The 20,979-nt window shown below is 44.5% G+C and overlaps 1 protein-coding gene across 4 annotated transcripts in view; it reads left to right on the forward strand.

Moving 5' to 3' along the window:
- The window catches only part of SI (sucrase-isomaltase), a 146,995-nt gene that overhangs the window by 20,451 nt on the left and 105,565 nt on the right, over positions 1-20,979 (forward strand). The window contains exon 1 of one of the 4 annotated variants that reach the window (XM_060274412.1): positions 17,259-17,328. The exons of 1 other annotated variant lie outside the window; for it this stretch is intronic. The gene's annotated coding sequence lies outside the window, so the exon portion shown is untranslated. Of the gene's footprint in view, positions 1-17,258; positions 17,329-19,060; positions 19,218-19,296; positions 20,830-20,979 lie in introns of those variants that run through there. 2 more of the 4 variants (XM_035132460.2, XM_035132461.2) reach the window with 2 other exon arrangements.

Raw genomic sequence — 20,979 nt, forward strand, 5'->3', positions numbered from 1 at the left:
TTGGTCTTTTGAAATGTTCCCCTTTGACAGAAACAACTCTTTTACATCAATGAAAGGATGACAGGAAAGGATAGGAAAGCAAAAGGCGAAGACCATGACACAACATGGCAATCCAGACCATGGCTTAGACAGACCATGAATCTAGTTACAGGTAGGTAGCCGTGTTGGTCTGAGTCGAAGCAAAATAAAAAAATTCCTTCAGTAGCACCTTAAAGACCAACTAAGTTTATATTTTGGTATGAGCTTTCGTGTGCATGCACACTTCTTCAGATACACAGTAGCTTCTTGGATAAAGTGTGGCAAAGTTTCCTGGCATATTCTGTGGGATACGTTGATTGAAGGGGGTTCTTAATTCTAAGACCCTTAGGAACAATATCCAGGTTCTTGCATCTGGTCAGAAATATTATGTCAGTTTGTACCTGTACCAGTTTCTTGGTGAGGTTGATGGACTTCCATTTCATGCGGCTCAATGTGGTGCCTTCCATAGTTCTAGTTACAGGTAGGTAGCCGTGTTGGTCTGAGTCGAAACAAAATAAAAAAATTCCTTCAGTAGCACCTTAAAGACCAACTAAGTTTATATTTTGGTATGAGCTTTCGTGTGCATGCACACTTCTTCAGATATCTTCACAGACCATGAAGATATACATACTCTCAACAGAAATTGATGGGACAGGCTGGGGGCAAGGCTTATCTGACTTCCCAACAGTTGTGTTACAATTACTAACCTGGAAGGAAAGGGGTATGGGCAGATAGGTGGGCACACTGCAAATCCACAGACTGTATGTCCAACTGGATGCAACAATTCATTTGCACCACACTGGCCTTCCCACTGTCTCCTCCCTGTTAAGCAGCAGCAATTCAGTTGTTGAGAGGTCGGGTGAGCATTGCTGTCCTATCCCACTGTCTACTCCTGACTAGCAAGCCCAGTTGTGAAATGACTGGCAGAAGAAGCCTTGGTCTCAGCCATGGCTGCTCCAGTCACATGAGCTCATGCTTGCTCAATGCGCAAGTATACTTACATTGGCTGCGCAAGGAAATTTGAAATGCTAACCTTTTGTGCAGACACTTTCTTGCAGTTGAGAGTTCACATTTTCATATTTCAAGTTTTCATATTGAGAGGTCGTAGAGAGAGATGCATTTTTATACCCAGGCACAATACCAAAATGTTCAGAATATACACTACCGAGGTTGTATAATTTGTCTCCCTGAAATGCCCGACATCATTATGCACTCAGGGGAAAAAAAGCAAAATTGGAAGCGAACTTCAGTGTTTAGTACTCATTTTTGTGAAAATGTACATTTCACGTGATATTTTTATCCTTCTTTCCCAGCATGATAGCTTCTGTATTAGCACTAAATGAACTATTATAATATCACATTCTCTCCATAGTGATCTCCATAATGCTGGTTTCCACAACCATTAGCTAGGGCTTTGCAGAAATCTGTTCTAGTAGGTGCTTAATTAAATATGTTTGCTACATAAAGGCAATAGTCTTTTCTCTCCCATTAGTAAGGGATTGATTTGCTCCCCCCATCTGTATCCTCATCTTATTGCGAGCTTATACTGTTTAGGGCTTTTAAGATCTAAACCTGTACTTTCCTTTGCACTTAGAAACGAATGCAAAGCTCTAAACACAAATGTAATACATTCTTGTTATCTAGATTAGCCAATGAAAAACTTCGGACTGTTTTTCAAAAGCTGTGCTTACGTTCACCTTTAGGCAGTGCTTTTTTCAGGGGGGGGGATGCAGGGGTACACACACCCCTAAACAGATATCTGTAGATGTGCAGGGCTCCCTGGGAGACCAGGGTTCAAATCCCCACTCAGCCATGGTCACTTGCCATCTCTCAGCCGAACCTACCTCACAGGGTTGTTGTGAGCATAAAATGGAGAGGATGTATGCCCCTGTGAGTTCCTTTGAGGAAAGGCAGGATATAAATGTGATAAACCAACAAGCAAACAGGTAAGTGTTTAATATGGTTTAAGCAAATTTCAGTTGCAGAGATGGGGTGGGTCCTGGAAACACACACCTCACGATCCAAAGGTCGGTGTAAAGAGGTTTTTTTTATCAGTTTATGATTTAATAGTAGGGGACTTGGTAGCTCACAGAGAACCCCACTGTAGCTGCAGTGAAGGAAACATGGTAGCTCATATAGGACTCCCAAATGGGGCATTATGGGAGCACAGCAGAGCCAATCATGGATCTCCTGGGTTCTAGGCTGTTCCCTTTTCCAGAGTAGGAGCCATTCCTGAATCAGGCCCAGTCATCTTACACCTGCTGCCCTCCTGCTTCCCCCTGGTTGGCAGAAGCTGGCAGTGCTATGGAAATGACAGAGGGCCCCTGCTCTACACTTTCCTAACCTTTCTTGGAATTGCTCTGTTCATCTATATGTGGAGGCAAGCAAGTGTAAGGGCTTGAGTCTTTCTCCTTTAGGGAAGAGAAGAGGCTTGCTTCTTGGTAAGGTAAAGGTAAAGGGACCCCTGACCGTTAGGTCCAGGTGTGGCCAGGTGAGTAGCAAGGGAGGGGTGGGGGCAGGCAGGCCACCCCTAGCTCCAGTCTGGTGGAGGCAGCGTGGGGGAGGCAGCACCGCCGGCCCCTGGCCAGCCCCTGGCCTCCGGCCGAGCGCAACGTTGCCGGCCGAGCGCGCCCTCACCCTCGCACGCCGCCGTGGACGGACTCCGCATGTGCAGACATGCACAGTCCGTCCTGGCGCATCATGACGTCACGATGCACGTGCCAGGACAGACTGCGTATGTGCCGCCCCGGGCAGCCAAGAGGCACTCTTCGCCACTGGTTGTGACCGACTCTGGGGTTGCGGCACTCATCTCGTGTTATTGGCCGAGGGAGCCGGCGTACAGCTTCCACGTCATGTGGTCAGCATGACAATGCCGCTTCTGGTGAACCAGAGCAGCACACAGAAACGCAGTTTACCTTCCCGCTGTAGCGGCCCCTATTTATCCAGGAGCTGGGTTGGCAGGAGCTGGGACTGAGCAACGGGAGCTCACCCAGTCGCGGGGATTCGAACCGCCGACCTTCTGATCAGCAAGCCCTAGGCTCAGTGGTTTAACCCACCGCGCCACCCGCATCCCCTTGCTTCTTGGTACTGGTCTCAAATCTTCTTTTTTCATTGCTGTTTACGAAAACCATCCCACTCTGACTTCATACCTCTTATATTTTGTTTTATAATTTTAAACAAGAAAAAGCACAGAAAGAAAGAGCAATACATAGACAAGAATTTGTTAATAAAGAGCTTTGGCTTCACTCCGTTTCCTTGCTGAGACTCTGCGGGAAGCACAGGAGCTGGCGAGGGAGGAGCAGTCTTCAGCAATGATGAAGAAAGCCAGAGAAAGGAAGGAAAGCGGACAAACCTATTGGAACACGAAAGAGCAGGAAATTCCTTAGAAAGATTCTCCGCCTGAATGTGGGGAAAGTCCATAGATCACGTGGAAGGGCACGTGCCTTGCATGTAGTAGCAGGTCCTGGGTTCAGTCCTTGACATGTCCAGACAGAAGGTCTGAAAGCCAGAAAGCTGCCGTCAGTCTGTGTGGATAGTACTGAGCAAGGGCCAATGATCTGACGCAGGGTGAGGCAGCTTCCTTTGTTCCGTCTTCAAGGCTGGAATCTAAGGTTGCACAAGCACCGGGATTTCATTTTCCTCTTTGTCTCCTGCAAACCTCCAAAATCTGCTTTGGATGATCCTCCAGTCATCTGGAAGCAGATTTTGAGGGTGTGTGGAAGGCTAAAGCAAAAATGTTCCTCTTTAACCAGGCCTTTGGATGCTTGACATCTGATGCCCTTTGAAAATGTGTTGGGGATAGGAGGATTATTGGGTTTTGTTTTGTTAAGTATTTTTGTGTTTTTATATAGTGATTTTATGTTGTGAACCATCATCCTGAGACTAGCGGGCATAGGATGGTATATCAATTTTAATAATAATAATAATAATAATAATAATAATAATAATCAGTGCTGTTTAAGGGTACTCTCATTTTGACTCAAGAAAATCACCATTTTATAGTTCAAATCGGGAAAGATAAATACAGCAAATGGACAAAAGTACAAAGATTCACAAAATGTTTAGGGGTATGCGTACCCCTGCGTCGCCCCAGAAAAAAGCACTAATAATAATAATAATAATAATAATAATAATAAATAAGCTTAAGAGTTCCATTGCACCAGCAGAAGCCTGTTCTCCTCATGCAATGGACAGTGTTGGGTACAGTGGTACCTCGGTTTATGAACACAATTGGTTCCGGAAGTCTGTTCATAAACTGAAGCGAACTTTCCCATTGAAAGTAATGGAAAATGAATTAATCCGTTCCAGATGGGTCCGCGGCGTTCATAAACCGAAAATTCATAAACTGAGGTTCCACTGTATAACCAAGGTCTGCTGCCTGCCCAGAACCATTTTAACTTACAATACTTTAGAGTCACATAATCCTAGAATTGTAGAGTTGGAAGGGGTTCTGAGGGTCATCTACTCCAACCCCTTGCAATGCAGGAATCTCAGCTGAAGTATACATGACAGATGCCCATCCAGCCTCTGCTTAAAAACTGCCAAGGAAGGAGAGTCCACGGCCTCCCAAGGGAAATAAATGAATTTATTTTATATCAAAACAAGATAGATAATGTTTATTAAAAATACGTGTGGGCAGGATTCCCCCAAAGAGCTGTTTCAGTGGAAGCCCTGTACAAGGACCTCCATCTGCACAGTGGGGCTTCCCCCATCTCTTAGCCCCATGAGCCCCAAGCACCCTGCAACTGGCTCAGGGATGGGGACGGGGGTCAAGAGAAACCTCCAGAACAGCACACAGAAGGAGAGGAGAGGCGATCATTCCATCTGGCAAGCCGAAATGATTGTGCGGACATAATGCTCATTGCAGCAGGGGGTTGAATTCCACCCACTGCTCACAAACCCAAGTGAGAATAAATAAACTTAACATTTTTAGTACTGTACTGCCATATTACCAAACTACTTAATTAGTAGTGTTAATGCATCTGAATGAAAGCATACTGTTTATGACTGATCATCAATCTATTGGTCTACAGCACATTTAAGAGTGCTTTGCAGCCTTTTTCTGTAAGGAAATGTCTCACTCGTATCATCAAAAGTTCAGTTTTCTTGCAAGTTTTGATTCATCGGCCAAGGTTTCCAAATCTGTGAGGTGCTCTTGGTACATTGTGGGACACGGGTTGTGCTGTGGTCTAAACCACTGAGACTTTGGGGCTTGCCGATCAGAAGGTCAGCAGTTCGAATTCGCACGACGGGGTGAGCTCCCATGGCTCTGTCCCAGCTTCTGCCAACCTAGCAGATTGAAAGCACACCAGTGAAGTACAGGGCCGTCTTAAGCATATCTGGCACCATGGCGCCATGGTGCGAAGATCCCTCCGGCACCCCCCTGCCCCCTTTCTCAGCGTGGCTGTCTGGCGGGTGCCGCGTGTAGTGCGGCGCCCCCCTGGCGGCCCAGCGCCCTGGCACATTGCACCACCCAGCCTTGCCTTAGGGCCGGCCCTGGTGAAGTACACAAATAGGTACTGCTGCAGCGGGAAGTTAAATGGTGTTTCCATGCACTCTGGTTTCCGTCACGGTGTCCCATTGTGCCAGAAGCAGTTTAGTCATGCTGGCCACAAGCAAGATGAGTGTCACACCCCATAGTCGCTTTTGACTGGACTTAACCTTCCAGGGGTCCTTTACCTTTTCTTTTTCTTTTTTAACCTAAAGCCGTTTTTAACACAAGCCAGAGTGCTGATGACCTCTCAGCTTCAGCAACGGTCACCAGAAGAGTGTAAAAGATACACAGCACTACACAAACATTTGAAAATAAGTGAAATTGTAAGTTCATGGCTCTTATTTAAGAGGTTCGGTGTTTCCAAAGTAATGTCTCCACAGTGAGCCACATGAATTGCTTTCAATTCATTGTTGTTCTTCTTCACTCAAGTCCGTAGTGGCATCAGAATGGAAATTAATGTTTGTTCAGTCTGTTTTTCAGTAATCCTCGTGTATTTTCCATAGAAACCCAGGTCTCTTATCTAAAAGCTTCAGAGCTTAATAATGATTTTTAGGGCTGGAACTCAGTTTGTCAACAATTCCTCAAAAAACGGCTAACTTGGATAGATCTTCTGGGTTTCTACTGTAATTGTTACTTCACCCAGGGATCCATCATGAAAACACTTCCTCTCCCTAGTGCGTTTCTCTGTAAATTCTACCCTGATATTCATTGCATTGACAACAACTTTAGCTTCGGAGAGTGTGGCATTCCTATGTCCTCAAATAATGCTGAAGTCAGCTGAGATGCTTTCTATGTTTTAGGCTTCAGCATCAACGGTAGCCTTTCCAGCTTGTAGCAGTTAACTTCTGTAGTCAATTTATATCGGCAACTTTTATCAGACTGATGCCATGATTATGTGATTGAATGTTGCGAGATATTCCTAACAAAAATCCTCTGCCCAGAACATGTCTGTACAGACAAATTTAGCTTATGCAAATTTCATAGCAATGACAATATTATCTAAAGCAGCTGCAACTACTCTTAGAGAATCCCGCCATGTGCTTGAGAATCCCATGACTAGCCTTCACTAACTCCCTCAATGCCACATGATGATTTTGAAAGATATCCCAGGCTGAATAAACTGGCCAGGTCCCCCAGTAGGCTGGGTCCTCCAGAAGTTCAGGGCCTGGGGCTTTTGCCCTCTTGCATCCCCTTCTCCTCAGTCCTGAAGACAAGTCAAACAGTGGCCAGTGCATGAAGAGACTCCCCACATCATTAAGGCCATTTTAGTACCTTAAAGGTAGAGGTAAAGGTACCCCTGACCATTAGGTCCAGTCGTGGATGACTCTGGGGTTGCAGCGCTCATCTTGCTTTCCTGGCTGAGGGAGCTGGCATTTTTCGCAGACAGTTTTCCCCAGTCATGTGGCCAGCATGACATAGCCGCTTCTGGCGAACCAGAGCAGCACACGGAAACACCGTTTACCTTCCGGCCACAGCGGTACCTATTTATCTACTTGCACGATGTGGTTGCTAGGTTGGCAGGAGCTGGGGCCGAACAACAGGAGCTCACCCCGTCGCGAGGATTCAAACTGCCGACCTTCCGATCAGCAAGCCTTAGGCCAGGCATCCCCAAACTGCGGCCCTCCAGATGTTTTGGCCTACAACTCCCATGATCCCTAGCTAACAGGACCAGTGGTCAGGGATGATGGGGATTGTAGTCCAAAACATCTGGAGGGCCAAATTCTGGGGATGCCTGCCCTAGGCTCTGTGGTTTAGACCACAGCGCCACCCATGTCCCTTTTTAGTACCTTACTTATTATTTATTATTATTATTATTATTATTATTATTATTATTATTATTATTATTTATTGGATGTTGTGGCTTCTTTAAAATCCCCAGAATTGCATGCAATGCCATATACAAGGCTGCTAGTATACAGGGCATCGTGCCAAGGTCTAATTCATAAAATAACAGTAAAATGGTAGGCTAAAGAGAAGCAGCAACTAACTTTAAAAATGCTGTGTTGTTCACCAAAGGACAGGGACAACACCACAGCCAAAGCCTAGTCACTGTCCACCTGATTAGACAAGACATGCGTCTCAGTCAATAGATTATAGAGTGGCTACTTAACACATCACCAATACAGAGGAAGTGTATCACCCCAAAAAACCCTGTCCTCTCCAGCTGCCCCCCCTGCCCCATGCTGGGTACGCCCATGGATAGAGCACTTCTGTGCATGCGCGAAGCGCACAGAACGCTTCTGTGTGTGTGTGTAACACTCTATAATCTATAATCTATATATATATATAGATTGCATGTGTTAATTTATTTATATGCATGTGAACTTAATAATAATTAACATAGCTCACTGTAGTGGAGAACATTGTGGACAGGGGGCCTCCATGCTGGGTTACTCTGCTCTTCAGGTACTAACTGTTGATAGGCTCTTTCAAGGTCCCAGCTCTCTCTCTCCTTACGGTTCCTTACCTTTAGGTCAGATTTCGACAAGCCTACCCTTTAAATGGAAAACTCTTTTAAATAAAGAATTCACTGCAAAGTAGGTCACAGGGCCACCTACAGTGTGCCGGTTCATGTGAGAGCAAAGGAACCTGTTCAGTTGGTATCTGTAACTGTGCCTTTAGCAGTGGCTTGATGCGCATGTATTAGCCGTGATAATGCTTATCTGCAGGTCATGCAGTTCCTCAAGCTGATTTCTGCAAAGCAAGCTGCTGTAAACCACAGGACCAACCCAGTGGGTTTTCTTCTTCTTTTGAAAACTTTTGATGTACAGTGGTACCTCTGGTTGCATCCGCTTCAGGTTGTGTCTTTTCAAGTTAAGAACGTGGCAAACCCAGAAGTGTTTACTACCGGGTTTCGCCACACACACACAGAAGCGTTCTGTGCGCTTCGCGCATGCACAGAAGTGCTCTATCCATGGGCGTACCCAGCATGGGGCAGGGGGGGCAGCTGGAGAGGACAGGCAGAGACGCTGCCTGCTGTGCTCCGCCTCAGCCTGCTTGGCTGAAGCGAAATGGCAGCAGCGGCAGCGAAGCTGCCTCCGTTGAAAAAAATCTGGACCTGGACCTGGGCTAACTTCAGCCCACACTCCTTCAAGTCACAGCGAGCACAGCACAGAAAGTGCTGCCCCACAATGCTCCGCGGCACCTCATTCAAATGAAGTGCCGTGGAGCATTGTGGGGCAGCACTTTCTGTGCTGTGCTCGCTGTGACTTGAAAGAGTGTGGGCTGAAGTTAGCCCAGGTCCAGGTCCAGGTCCAGGTTTCCTTCAACGGAGGCAGCTTCGTTGCTGCTACCTCGTTTTAGTCACCGCTGCCATTAAAGGAGCGGGCGAGGCAGGAGTGCAAGCATGGGTGGCTCTGTGTGCTGCCTTGCAAACGACCCCCTTTCCTCTGGGGTGTGTGGATGTTGACCATGCCTCCTGGGGGGATCCTGGCCACGTCATTGCTAGCTAGTGTGGCTGGTGTACCCCCCTAGCTTTGATACTGGGTACACCCATGGCTCTATCGCACTTTGCGCATGCGCAGAAGCGCTGCTCTGGTTGCGGACTTTTCGGGGTGCAAACAGCACCCCAGAGCGGATGGTGTCAGCAACCAGAAGTACCACCGTATAGCAACAGAGGTGAAGTTACACACATAGTTTAGCACTTACTAGATGGGAGAGGTAAAATAACATGCACATAACATAAAATTTAAAACACAATGGGCAGGGGAAGAGTGAAGCCATTGAAATCTTAGTGGGGTATTTTTATTTTATTTAGGGCCCCTTCATACTCTGCTGCTTGCTTAGCCTGTGTGATGATGATAATAATAATAATAATAATAATAATAAATAATAAATAATTTATTCCCCGCCCATCTGGCTGGGTCTCCCCAGCCACTCTGGATGGCTTCCAAAAAAATATTAAAATACAGTAGTCTGTCTTTTTTTTTTTTAAGCATGAATTAGCAGGAACACAAACAGGGCACAGGTGTTCCATCCATACTCGATGGTAGAGCAGCTGCTTGGTATGCAGAAGTTTCCAGGTTCAATCCCTGCCATCTGCAGGTAGGACTGGCAATATATCCCAAACCACGGTGACCTGTTGGCACTCAAAGACCCTCAAGTGTCCCTATTTTGCAGGGGCAGTCACAGATTGACAGAAGCCATCCTGGTTTTTTTTTTATTTGATCCCAGATTGTCCTGCTTTTCCTTAGAATGTCCCTAAGAAATGTTGGAGGGTGTGGAGTTATGCAACCCCCGAGCCAAGGAGATAAGTATACAAACTTTATAAGACATCTGAAGGCAGCCTGGTATAGGGAAGGTTTTTTTTTTATGTTTCATGTTTTATTATGTTTTTATATGTGTTGGAAGCTGCCCAGTCAGATGGCCGTGGGGTTGCGGCGCTCATCTCGCTCTATAGGCCGAGGGAGCCGGCGTTTGTCCGCAGACAGCGTCCGGGTCATGTGGCCAGCATGACAAAGCCGCTTCTGGCGAACCAGAGCAGCACACGGAAACGCCGTTTACCTTCCCGCCGGAGCGGTCCCTTTTTATCTACTTGCACTTTGATGTGCTTTCGAACTGCTAGGTTGGCAGGAGCTGGGACCGAGCAACGGGAGCTCACCCCGTTGCAGGGATTCGAACCGCCGACCTTCTGATCAGCAAGCCCTAGACTCTGTGCATTAACCCACAGCGCCACCTGGGTCCCCTAATAATAATAATAAGGCACCCTTATTTTCATCGGAGAAATGTTGCAGAGTATGCAGTGTAGAGAATGCTGAACTAGATGGGCCAGCAGTTAGACTTGGTTGAAGGCAAATTCCTATGTCCCAAGGGTATCAATATTCCCTGAAAGGAATCAGTCTTTCACATTAGAGCAAGGTGGGCAAACTGCAGCCCTCCAGGACTCCAAAACCCTTCAGCCCCAACCAGGACTGCTAACAACTAAGGGTGATGGAAGCTGTGGCCCACCAACATCTGAAGGGCTAGTCAGTATACCTGAAGGAGCGTCTCCACCTCCATTGTTCAGCCCGGACGCTGAGGTCCAGCTCTGAGGGCTTTCTGGCGGTTCTCTCACTGCGAGAAGTGAGGTTACAGGGAACCCAGCAGAGAGCCTTCTCGGTAGTGGCGCCCACCCTGTGGAACGCCCTCCCACCAGATGTCAAAGAAATAAACAACTATCTAACTTTTAGAAGACATCTGAAGGCAGCCGTGTTTAAGGAAGTTTTTAATGTTTGGTTCTATTTTTAATATTTTGTTGGAAGCCGCCCAGAGTGGCTGGGGAAACCCAGCCAGATGGGTGGGGTATAAATTTATTATTATTATTATTATTATTATTATTATTATTATTATTACCCACCCTTGCTTTAGAGATCTTTGTTTTTCTCCCTGCACCTCGAACCACAGTAGAAGATTATTTGTTCCCCTGAAACGGCTTTCATCGCTCACAGTATTCCTCTGCCTGGTTCCGCGTGGAAGTCTTTGCCTTTTAAACTTTCCACTTTTTTCCGTAGTTAGCAGGTTTTTAACCAGGTGTCAGGAGGAATTTGGAGTTGGTTACTGCTCTCAGCACCGTGCCTTTTGCTTTCCTTTCCCCAGCAGCCTCTCTCTGTGAGTGGCTTCCTGTTTGTCTTAAGAGTTCACCTGCCTTTTCTCCTCTCTGTTCTCTGCTTCGCAGCAGAGGCTCTTTTATCTTCCTCCTTCACCCACACATACTTCTATTTTGGGTTTTTTTAAAAAAAGGAAAAGAAAAGGGGTGGGGAATCTTCCCAGCCTAGAGAAGAATCGAAATGATAAGGAACAGTCAGAGAGAGTGTTTCTGATCTCATGTTTTTAAGTTCTCTAGTGACACTTTTTTCTCCGTTCTCTCGCCCTAAAGCGAGAGGGCACCTAATTACATCTTGATGTCTGCCAATATTATAGCAGAGGAATCCAATAATAAAAGAAAGAAAGAAACAACATTCCTCTCAAACCAAGCCATGCATCAAGAGTACATTGTACTGACGCTGGATCGGATCTCTTTTTAAACCACTATGAGGTTTGTTTGTTTGTTTGTTTTGCAATCAAGCGGTGTATAAATTGTGTGCAATAAAATAAATAATAATAAATTGGTTTGTGGGAAGAGGGAAAAGGCCTTGTTGCAGATCTTTTGTTCTTTAATGTCAGGGCAACTGGATAGCTCAGTTGGGTAGAGTATGAGACTCATAATCTCAGGGCCGTGGGTTTGAGCCCCACATTGGGCAAAAAAGATTACTGTGGTGCAGGGGGTTGGACTAGATGACCCCTGTAGTCCCTTCCAGCTCTAAAATCCTATGATTCTATAACGTAAAGCTTTACACACTTGGGGCTTTGGCTCCACCCACTGCTGCTCTGGCTCCGCCCACTATTGGATCCACCCCATTGCTAACTTTTCTTATGTGTCTATGGTTCTCCATTCTGCAATGTTTATGGCAGATCAATTCATCGGCCCAGACCAAAATTTCAAAGTGCTTTGGGCTAAACACAGATTAGTTTGCCTTGGGGCATACTACTAGCCTGGCAGGGGGCAAGGAGAATTCTGAAAAGAAGAATTTGATAGCTATATGGAAGGAAGGAGCTGTAAAATAAAAACTATGCATCTGCTAAATGTAGTCTGAATTCAGAGTCTTCCTTTTAACCTTCCCAGGTCTCTGAAGACCACACATATCTGCTTTGAACAATGATGTATGCAACTGAAATGGGCACCTGCCCTCTTAGAATAAATATGTAGTACATTTCGGGGTTTCTGGTAGAACAAATTGCTATCAGGATGAGATGAAGTAGAAGGGGTGAACTCATTCCATTTCACACACACACACACACACACTCCACTATCGTTTTGTTGGGTGGTGTATATATAAAAATAAACTTGGGGGATTATTCTCCCATGAACTCCTTGGATGAAAAACAGGATTTAAGCACAATAAATTCTGAAAGCAAAAAATGTGTTTTCACATTGTCTTGTACATCCACACAATCTCTGTTCCAATTCATTTTCATATGTAGCGCAGTCCTCATTTGAATGCAGAAAGGCTCTACTGCTGCTGGTTTGCAAAGAACTGGGAGGTCAGGTCATACTTTAATTTAGATTTTATGTTGATTTTTTAAAAAAATAAAATAAAATAAAGATCCATAAGGCTTATCATATGCACCATGTTAACTTAGAAATGTTTTGTATCAAATTGGGCAGATTAGAAAGAGAATTTCATGAGAGCTCCATAAAGTTGCCCTTTTTTCCCCAAATGGAAAACATGTTATAAAGCTTCGTAGCCCATCCAAGGGGTTGTTAATTCAGGTCTCATCCATTCCTGCAAACAGTGGCATGGCAGCCTTTTGGAATACAGCCACTGAAGATTCTTTATTATCACTCTAACAGCATGTTATCCCAATGTGTGTGGGGAGAAGTGGGAAGTGGGGGATGAAGCCACTCAGGTGCACCGCAGAACCTCTGAGGAGTCTGCCTGCCTTCTCCCACTCAGCTGCCCTACAGGAGAGACAACAGGTGGACTGTTTGGGGCAGCGTGGAGCCTGCGGGCTCTCATAGAATCATAGAATTGGAAGAGACCACAAGGGCCATCCAGTCCAACCCCCTGCCGAGCAGGAAACACCATCAAAGCATTCTTGACATATGTCAAGCTCTGCTTAAACACCTCCAAAGAAGGAGACTCCACCACACTCCTTGGCAGCAAATTCCACTGTCGAATAGCTCTTACTGTCAGGACGTTCTTCCTAATGTTGAGGTGGAATCTTCTTTCTTCTTCTCTCAATCCACCGCATCACTCCCAGGGCAGGCGCGTGGCTTGGGTGCGCTGCATGCCCCGTGGTGAGTGCCGCCTGGCATTTTGTCAACCCCCCCCCTCAGTGGTGACACCCGGGGTGGACCCCCTACTGCACCCCCTTCCTCAGCCCCTGGAAGCGGCAGCATGTCAGCTTGACTTAAGGGAGCTCACAGGAATTATTCCATGTCCCCTTCTCCTCCCAGCAGCCCTCGGCAACCTCCACCCACATTGTTCAGGTGGATTCACCCAGCTATCTGATGGTAGTTTTTTTTGGGGGGGGGGAATCCTTTCCAGAGAGGAGGAGAAGTCAGTCAATTTTCACCCCATGCACCTCTTAAGCTAATTTATCTTCAGATCCAAGCCATGATATGTAATAGTCCCTGCACGCACAAAAAAAGTGGAATTCCTGATTGCATGCACAGAGAGAGCTCTCCGTGTTTACAGCAGAAAATGTGTGATCACTGTTTAGAGCATATGGCAGCCTGTCACTCAAATGATCCTGCTCCCACCCGGCGAGAGTTCAGATAACCAGCAAACAGTGCCTAGGTGGCAAGCTGCTTGTGTCTTATCCTGTTTGTTAGTGATTTTGACATGAATGCAAAGTGTCACAGGCAGATTCTTGCATCAATGTGTCAAGTTGTGGTGGAGCCGTGTAAAATCCTCCATACAAAGACTTTTAACTGGATAGATCAGTGAATAGTTGCCTCTCATGCAGCCCCACACTGTTTCTTGCACATCTGAGCTTAAACCCTTGTAGTTTCAGAAAAGAGTAAAGAAGAGGAGAAAACAAGAAATATCCAAAGGACTTATGGAGAATCAGAAGCAGAAAGTCCTAAAAGATTTCAGCAACTAGACATATATGCTAAGGTAATAGAAGACAGACTAGATGAAAGGAGCAAACCAAAGGAGGTCAATATTCAGCCCAAATCTGCAAATGTCAGACCAAATTCCCTCAAATGATTTGTGCCTCTTATCTCAACTACTCATTGGCTATGAAGCCTGCCATTTCACAGTGCCAAGCTGCAGTACTAACCTTTCCACCAAAGTGGATTTAGCCTCCTAGCAACCAGAGTCGTTCAGTGGAAGGAGGAAGGCCGATTAGAAAATTATTATATTTCCAGGCTCTAGGGACATGGCCAAGAATAAGGCTTAAGGCATAGGTTTCCAGCCTAGTTCCTAAGGCTAAATTCTCCCTTTGGTCCATTTCATGCACCTTCTTTAAAGTCATGTTTTTAGGAAGCCCACTAGTACCCTGTTTCCCCGAAATAAGACATACCCATAAAATAGGCCATAGCAGAATTTCTAAGCATTTGCGCAATATAAGCCATACCCCCATATTAAGACATAGTGATAGGCGCAGTTCTAGAGGGCGCCAAGGAAGAGGTGAGGCTGGACGCGTAATTAAAATATAAGACACCCCCTGAAAATAAGCCATAGTGTGTCGTCTTGAGGAAAAATAAATATAAGACAGTGTCTTATTTTGGGGAAAACACGGTAGTAGCCAAGGGGACTAAAATTGCCTGTGTGAGAGAAAAGAATTTTAATGCAGGTCAGTCAACTTTAAGGTTGCAATCCTATACACTGTTTACCTTGAACTGTATCCTATAAAGCTCAGTGGAACTAACTTCTGAATAGACACAAGTAGGAATATGTTATGAGGCTGCAATTTTATGCACATCGCTTACCTGCAGGTAAGCCCTATCAAAAATAATAGCGGGGAGGGCAAGGTACAGGATGCAGCAAAGCTGCATGTTATGTTGGGAATAGTCAGATGAATAATCAATTTCCTTCCTTCTTTCCTCCCTGCATTTCTTTATCCCAACTCCATTTTTTCTTCTCTTCTCTTCTGTTTTTGTTTTTTTTAATGTCTCTCTTCCTTGCCTCCTTGTCTTCTTGTATCTCTATTACGTACTTCTGAATATCTTAAGGGAAAAAATAGGGGAGAAAGAAGGAGAAGAGAGTGGGGAAAAAAGAATCTTGGTGAATTATACAAACTTATGAAAATGAACATCTGAAGAAGGTTCAGTAAAATTTCTTTTTCTTTTCTCTTTTTTTTTTAAAAAAATGTACTTTCCAATTTCAGAATACATAATTTAAGATATTGACATCACAGGAATGAACAATTGCAATGAAACTAAAGAAAGATGCAGCTGTATATTGTCCTGAAATGTATCACTCCTCAGCATCACAAATAAACTCTTTCTATAAATTTATTTGGCTGTTGTTCCTTATTCATTCCTTATTCATTCTTCTCTAATATGTTAATTTAGATATAGTTACTATGTTCGTTCTGTGTTTTACTAAACCATCTGATAACAGGGGAGTGGTTCTAGCAGCATGAAGGAGATTAATAGCCATTTTTCGATTCAACATTGAGACTTAAGTCCTTGAGATAAAACCCAGTAAGAAAACCTTCAGATCTAGTGGCAATAAGTAACCAGTCTTGTCCCCATTTTAAACTTTGAACTGCAATCCAGAAAGTCTGAATTATGGAGACTAAAAAAAAAAATTGTAGAAGAAGAAATCTGCTCGACACTTGCTTTGTACCAACATATAAATCTTTCTCAGTTTGTATAGTATACTATCAGGAAGGTTTCTAATACACTTTCTGTTACTGAAGCACGTTTGATGCAGTTTTATGACCCCTGATTAATTTGTAGCTTAATGTGTGCTCTGACACAACAGCACCCCTAAAAACTCACCATGTGATCTTATGCCTGATTGCGCCAAGCTACGTTTTGTGCAGTATTTTTCGTGTAACACTACACAAAGCCAAAGTGTACAATCACATCAGCTCTGCTTGTCTGTATTGCTCTTAATCGAAATGAATGTGCTCTTCTTAATACTGCATGGGTCTGAATGTAAGCCATACCCAAATATAAGCCGCACCTTTAAAATTCAAGGGGGAGAAAGAAAGAAAAGGCAATACCCAAATATAAGCCACTCTCTTAAAATGCCGCAGGCTTCCGAATGAGTAAATGATTTCGGCTTCTGAAAGGTTCAACAAACAAGGATCAACGGGGCGGTAAATGAGTTCGGCTTCCGAAACACTCAACAACCAAGAATCAATGGGGTGGTCAGCAAGCCCCATTGAGAAGAAAAAAAGAGAGAAATGTGAGCTAAGGGAAAAGGGAGAGAGTGTGCCTCTTCCAGTGTATATATGGCCTGGCAAAAGCAAACAGGAGGAGGGGAGGCTGAGGAGAGCTGGTCCTCCTCGCCCCCCAAATCTCTTGTGAGTAGGTGGGGAGAGTGGCTGGGATCCAGGCTCCTCCCGCCTCATGAAGGAGACGAGTCATCGGTGGCAAGGAGGGGAAAGAATCAGGGGTGGAGGAAGAGGTGCGGTGGGTGCGGACCTTCCCGGGTGTCACCATCACCACTGACAGGGGTGACAAAATGCCGGGCGGCACTCACCGCGGGGGCTGCAGCGTGGCTCCTGGGAGTGATGCGGTGGCTTGGGTACCCACAGGCTCCGCGCTGCCCCAAACGGTCTGCCCGCTGCCTCCCCCCAAATGTAGGGCGGCTGATTTGAGGAGTCAGGCAGACTCCTTGGAGGCCCGTGGAGTGTCCTGCGCTGCCCTGGGAGCAGGGCACAAATGCCGCCCCAGGCACCCGATCAGATTGCTCTGCTGCTGGAAGGAAGGGCATGCCTCAGCACAGCATCATGGAAAGAGATGGGGGAAAGTGCAGGGGCAGAGCCGTGATTCCGCTTCCCAAGACTGGGAGCCTCCCTCTTGAATTCGTGGCCCGGCTTTTAGACTCCTGCTCCGTCTATAAGGAAGATGGAGGGAGGAAGGGATCTGGGTTTGTGGGAACTCACGTCCCAAAAGAACCTGCGGTGACGTGGAAGGAGGATTGAGAAGAGATCCCATCTCTCCCCCCCCCCTGTCATTAAAACTGAGATGGTTGGTGCGTAAAAGCCTATTTTTGACAGGTTGTGAATATAAGCCACACTTTAATTTTTTTTATTTTTTTAGGTGCAGCTTATATCCGGGCCAATACGGTAGTTTCATTTCTGAAGGCTTGGACAGAGCTCGGAATTTAAGGGTAAAACAACATTTTCTGTTGAGGCACACATAGTGTGTGTGTTTTAAAAAGTTCTCTCTCTCAAAAGAATATGCAGCCCACAGTCTGCCTCCAACTTCCTTAGGGAGGAGAAGGTGGGGATGTCAATTTCAATTTCTCTCACTTCCTCATATTTCCAGCCTTCAGCTTGGCCAGTTTCTGCCTCGGCTTGCATTTGAGAAGAATAGCCTTGCAAAAATGTTGTCACGTTTATGCCCCCCTTTCTTGTAATATACTCATTTTTCTATGCAATTGTTTACCCTAATGTATGCATTTTGTACACTTCCCCCCCCCCGGGGGGGTGGAGATCTGCATTGCAAATTTCATAAAAGTGTTGGTTTCTAAGGATTTTAGTTTCAGTTCATATTTTGAACTGAAGTCAAAATTCAGGAGGTTAAAAGGTGAGATGAGTAAATTTCTCTTTCATCCAGAGGAGGAGGAGGAGGAAGGACTTTTTAACCCATTCACACCCTGCAGCCTTGCTGCTGAAAATCACAACTGATTCTGTAGAGAGAAATATATGAATAATATTGTGAATGCATCTGGAGTGATTTATTTTGGAGGGGTGTGTGCACAGATACTACAGATTTAAAAAGCCCATACTCACCCCCAGCACATAAAGAAATGTTCCAGTGTGGTCCAACAGCATTATATTTGACATCACATATACCAGTACAGTGGTACCTCGGTTTATGAACACAATTGTGTCAGAGAGGCTGATTGGAGAATCAGGAAGTGGTGTCCGAGGCTCAGGCAAGGTTGCGGAGCCTCTCACAAATTGGTTCCGGAATTCTGTTCATAAACTGAAGCGTTCATAAATTGAAGCGAACTTTTCCATTGAAAGAAATGGAAAGTGGGTTAATCTGTCCCAGATGGTCCGCGGAGTACTTAAACTGAAGCGTTCATAAACTGAAGTGAACTTTCCCATTGAAAGTAATGGAAAGTGGATTAATCCATTCCAGACCGTTCCGTGGAGTACTCAACCTGAAGCGTACTTAACCTGAAGCATGGGTGTAATTGGTTCCGGAAGTCTGTTCATAAACTGAAGCGTTCATAAACGGAAGTGAACTTTCCCATTGAAAGCAATGGAAAGTGAATTAATCCGTTCCAGATGGGTCCGCGGTGTTCGTAAACTGAAAATTCGTAAACCGAGGTGTTCCTAAACCGAGGTTCCACTGTAGTTTGCAATGCTTTTATGATTAGCTGATATTGTGCAAACAGTGCATGCAGTGTTTTGTTTGTTGAAAAATGGGTGGGTAGCTAAAGGAAAGTGGTGTGTTTTCCCAAGGGGGGGACCATTCACAGGGGGGGGGGCATTCAGATCATTCTCCTCTGTTACTTTCCACATTTTCTTCCTCTTATGGTTCACAATTGTGTTATATGAATACTCCCAATTACTGGTGAGGATTACGCTCCTTGCGATCAAAACTGCATCCTTTGTGTTGCGACCGAACTTTAGGCATCTCTTCTTAACCTCCACAAAACTTCAACTGATTTATGCTGACGTTAAGCAGGAGAAAAGGAGAAAGACTGATAAGCAAAAGTCCAATTAAAATAATAAACTGGGAGTCATACGGTGGCTCAGGGCGAAGGTGGCGAATGCAGAAACGATACCTAACTGCATGTGTGATTATACCTGCCAAATGTCGCATGACTGATATGCAAGGGGGGGGTTATTAATTAACTAATCATTCCCTTGCCTGCAAAGAGAACTGTGGCTTTGTGTATAATCTACTGATAGCCTAGTTAAAATATAATACAATGAACTGATAGGGATTCAGTATATAGTTAAGAGTCTGCAAGGCAAGGCATCTTTTCTGACACAGGACTATTTGGCAACAATACATGGAGGAAGCGACAGGAGTATAGAGGTAGGTTTGCTTGAGTTTTTTTTTTAATATATCACACACACACACCCAAAAAAAGTTTCAGTAGCTTCCTGTGTGACAAATATGTGATAACTGTAATGCAGCAAAATCAGAACCTATCACTTGAGTTGCTAATTACGCTCCCATAATTGGAAACATTCCAGACAATTGCAGAATCCTGGAGATTGAATTCCAAACCCTTTTCAGTGCAGCCAATAAAACCTGTTCCCCACTCGGGATGGGAATTCCACCCTCGCTTGGCCAGGACACTCCATATTTACACCAGCTTTACAATCCCCACCTACGCAGAACCCTTAAACTCACAAGATTTAATGTATTGCCGTCTGCAGCTTTGCAAGGAAGATTTTCAAAAATCCCATACTCTGAAAGATTCTGCCCTTGTGACACAAAACAGGTTGAATCCACCGGACACGGTTTATTTTATTGCCCATTTTATGCAAAAAATATGTGACAATTCTTTGGGCCCCTTATTGAAAGAGGGGATTTATTGCACTGACTCTTATAGAGTGTCTTATCTGCTGAATAATTGTAGTAATGACATTGTGGAGAATGCGACAAGATAATATTAGGCTTGCCATACTACAGGAAAATTCCTGACATATCCTGGTTTCTGGATATAAAAATGATGTTAAATCAGCAAAATATCAGGGAAAACCTGGATGTGTGGCAACACGATGGAAAAAACAGTGGAAACAGCTCCAAAAGCTTAAAAATACTGTTTTGGGGGAGGTTTTGCCCAGAAAGCTCAACAATTCTGCCTTCTTCTATAGCCCTTGATAATATGCTCCTGAAACCTGCAGGGCGGAGAGTGGCTTAGAATGTGATACAGGGGGCTGTAGATTGAGGAAAAACTGACATAAATTGTGCCCCCTTTCTTGAACTGAAGGATAGGATCTAAACAATTGGACATAAATGTGAGGGTCTTTTTGTCCCTCTGAAAGTCTATAATGAAATGTAAAATATACTGTAATTTTGCTTGAATTCTGTTCTTATTTGCAATTTTATTTTTCTTTACTTGTACTTAGTTACTGTCATTTAACAATCATTTCAAGCCAATCTGTTAAAACGCAAGCACTACTGTGTTTCGTTTATTGTTTATTGTGGCTGATAGCCTTCAAAACGCATAGATGTAGAAAATCAGAGATAAGGGGTTAAGAACGAATTGAAATAATGCAACTGGTAGTTCAGTTTTAACTTATATATATTTAAATTTATTTACTTCATTGCAGAGATATTTGAACACTCTCAATCATTTTAGAAATCAATTTCACTCGTCCTCATTATGGATTTTTTGTTGTTGATGTTAAAAAAAAAAAAGCTAGGAGTTGTTGTATTTTAGGGAAAATGTGTTCATCCCATTGACAAACCCAAATCCAGCCACTGATTTACTGAATGCTAGACACTGGTTTAAATGCATTTTTATTGCTAGATACAGTTAAACATTAATAGTTCCATGTTGCTTTTCACACAAGGTTGAGCAGTTGGCTGTGGAGCCCTAACACTTCAGCAGTGCCTGTTTGTCAAAGATGGGCATCATTCCTAACTTTACTAAGCATTCTGTCTCCCTAGGGATTTCAGCCAAGATGAGCAGCTGGTAAAAATAAAATTCCTTGCAAATCACGCTAAGAGATCAAACTTAAATTGCATTTCAGTCCATGCTCATGTTGGCTTCCCTTTCCAAATAAACATAATCAACCAGGGTTGCATATTTTTCAAGAACTTCATGGCTTCAAAACAGAGAAAA

The sequence above is a fragment of the Zootoca vivipara genome, chromosome 5 (genome assembly GCF_963506605.1).
Source record: "Zootoca vivipara chromosome 5, rZooViv1.1, whole genome shotgun sequence".
NCBI classification, from domain to species: domain Eukaryota; kingdom Metazoa; phylum Chordata; class Lepidosauria; order Squamata; family Lacertidae; genus Zootoca; species Zootoca vivipara.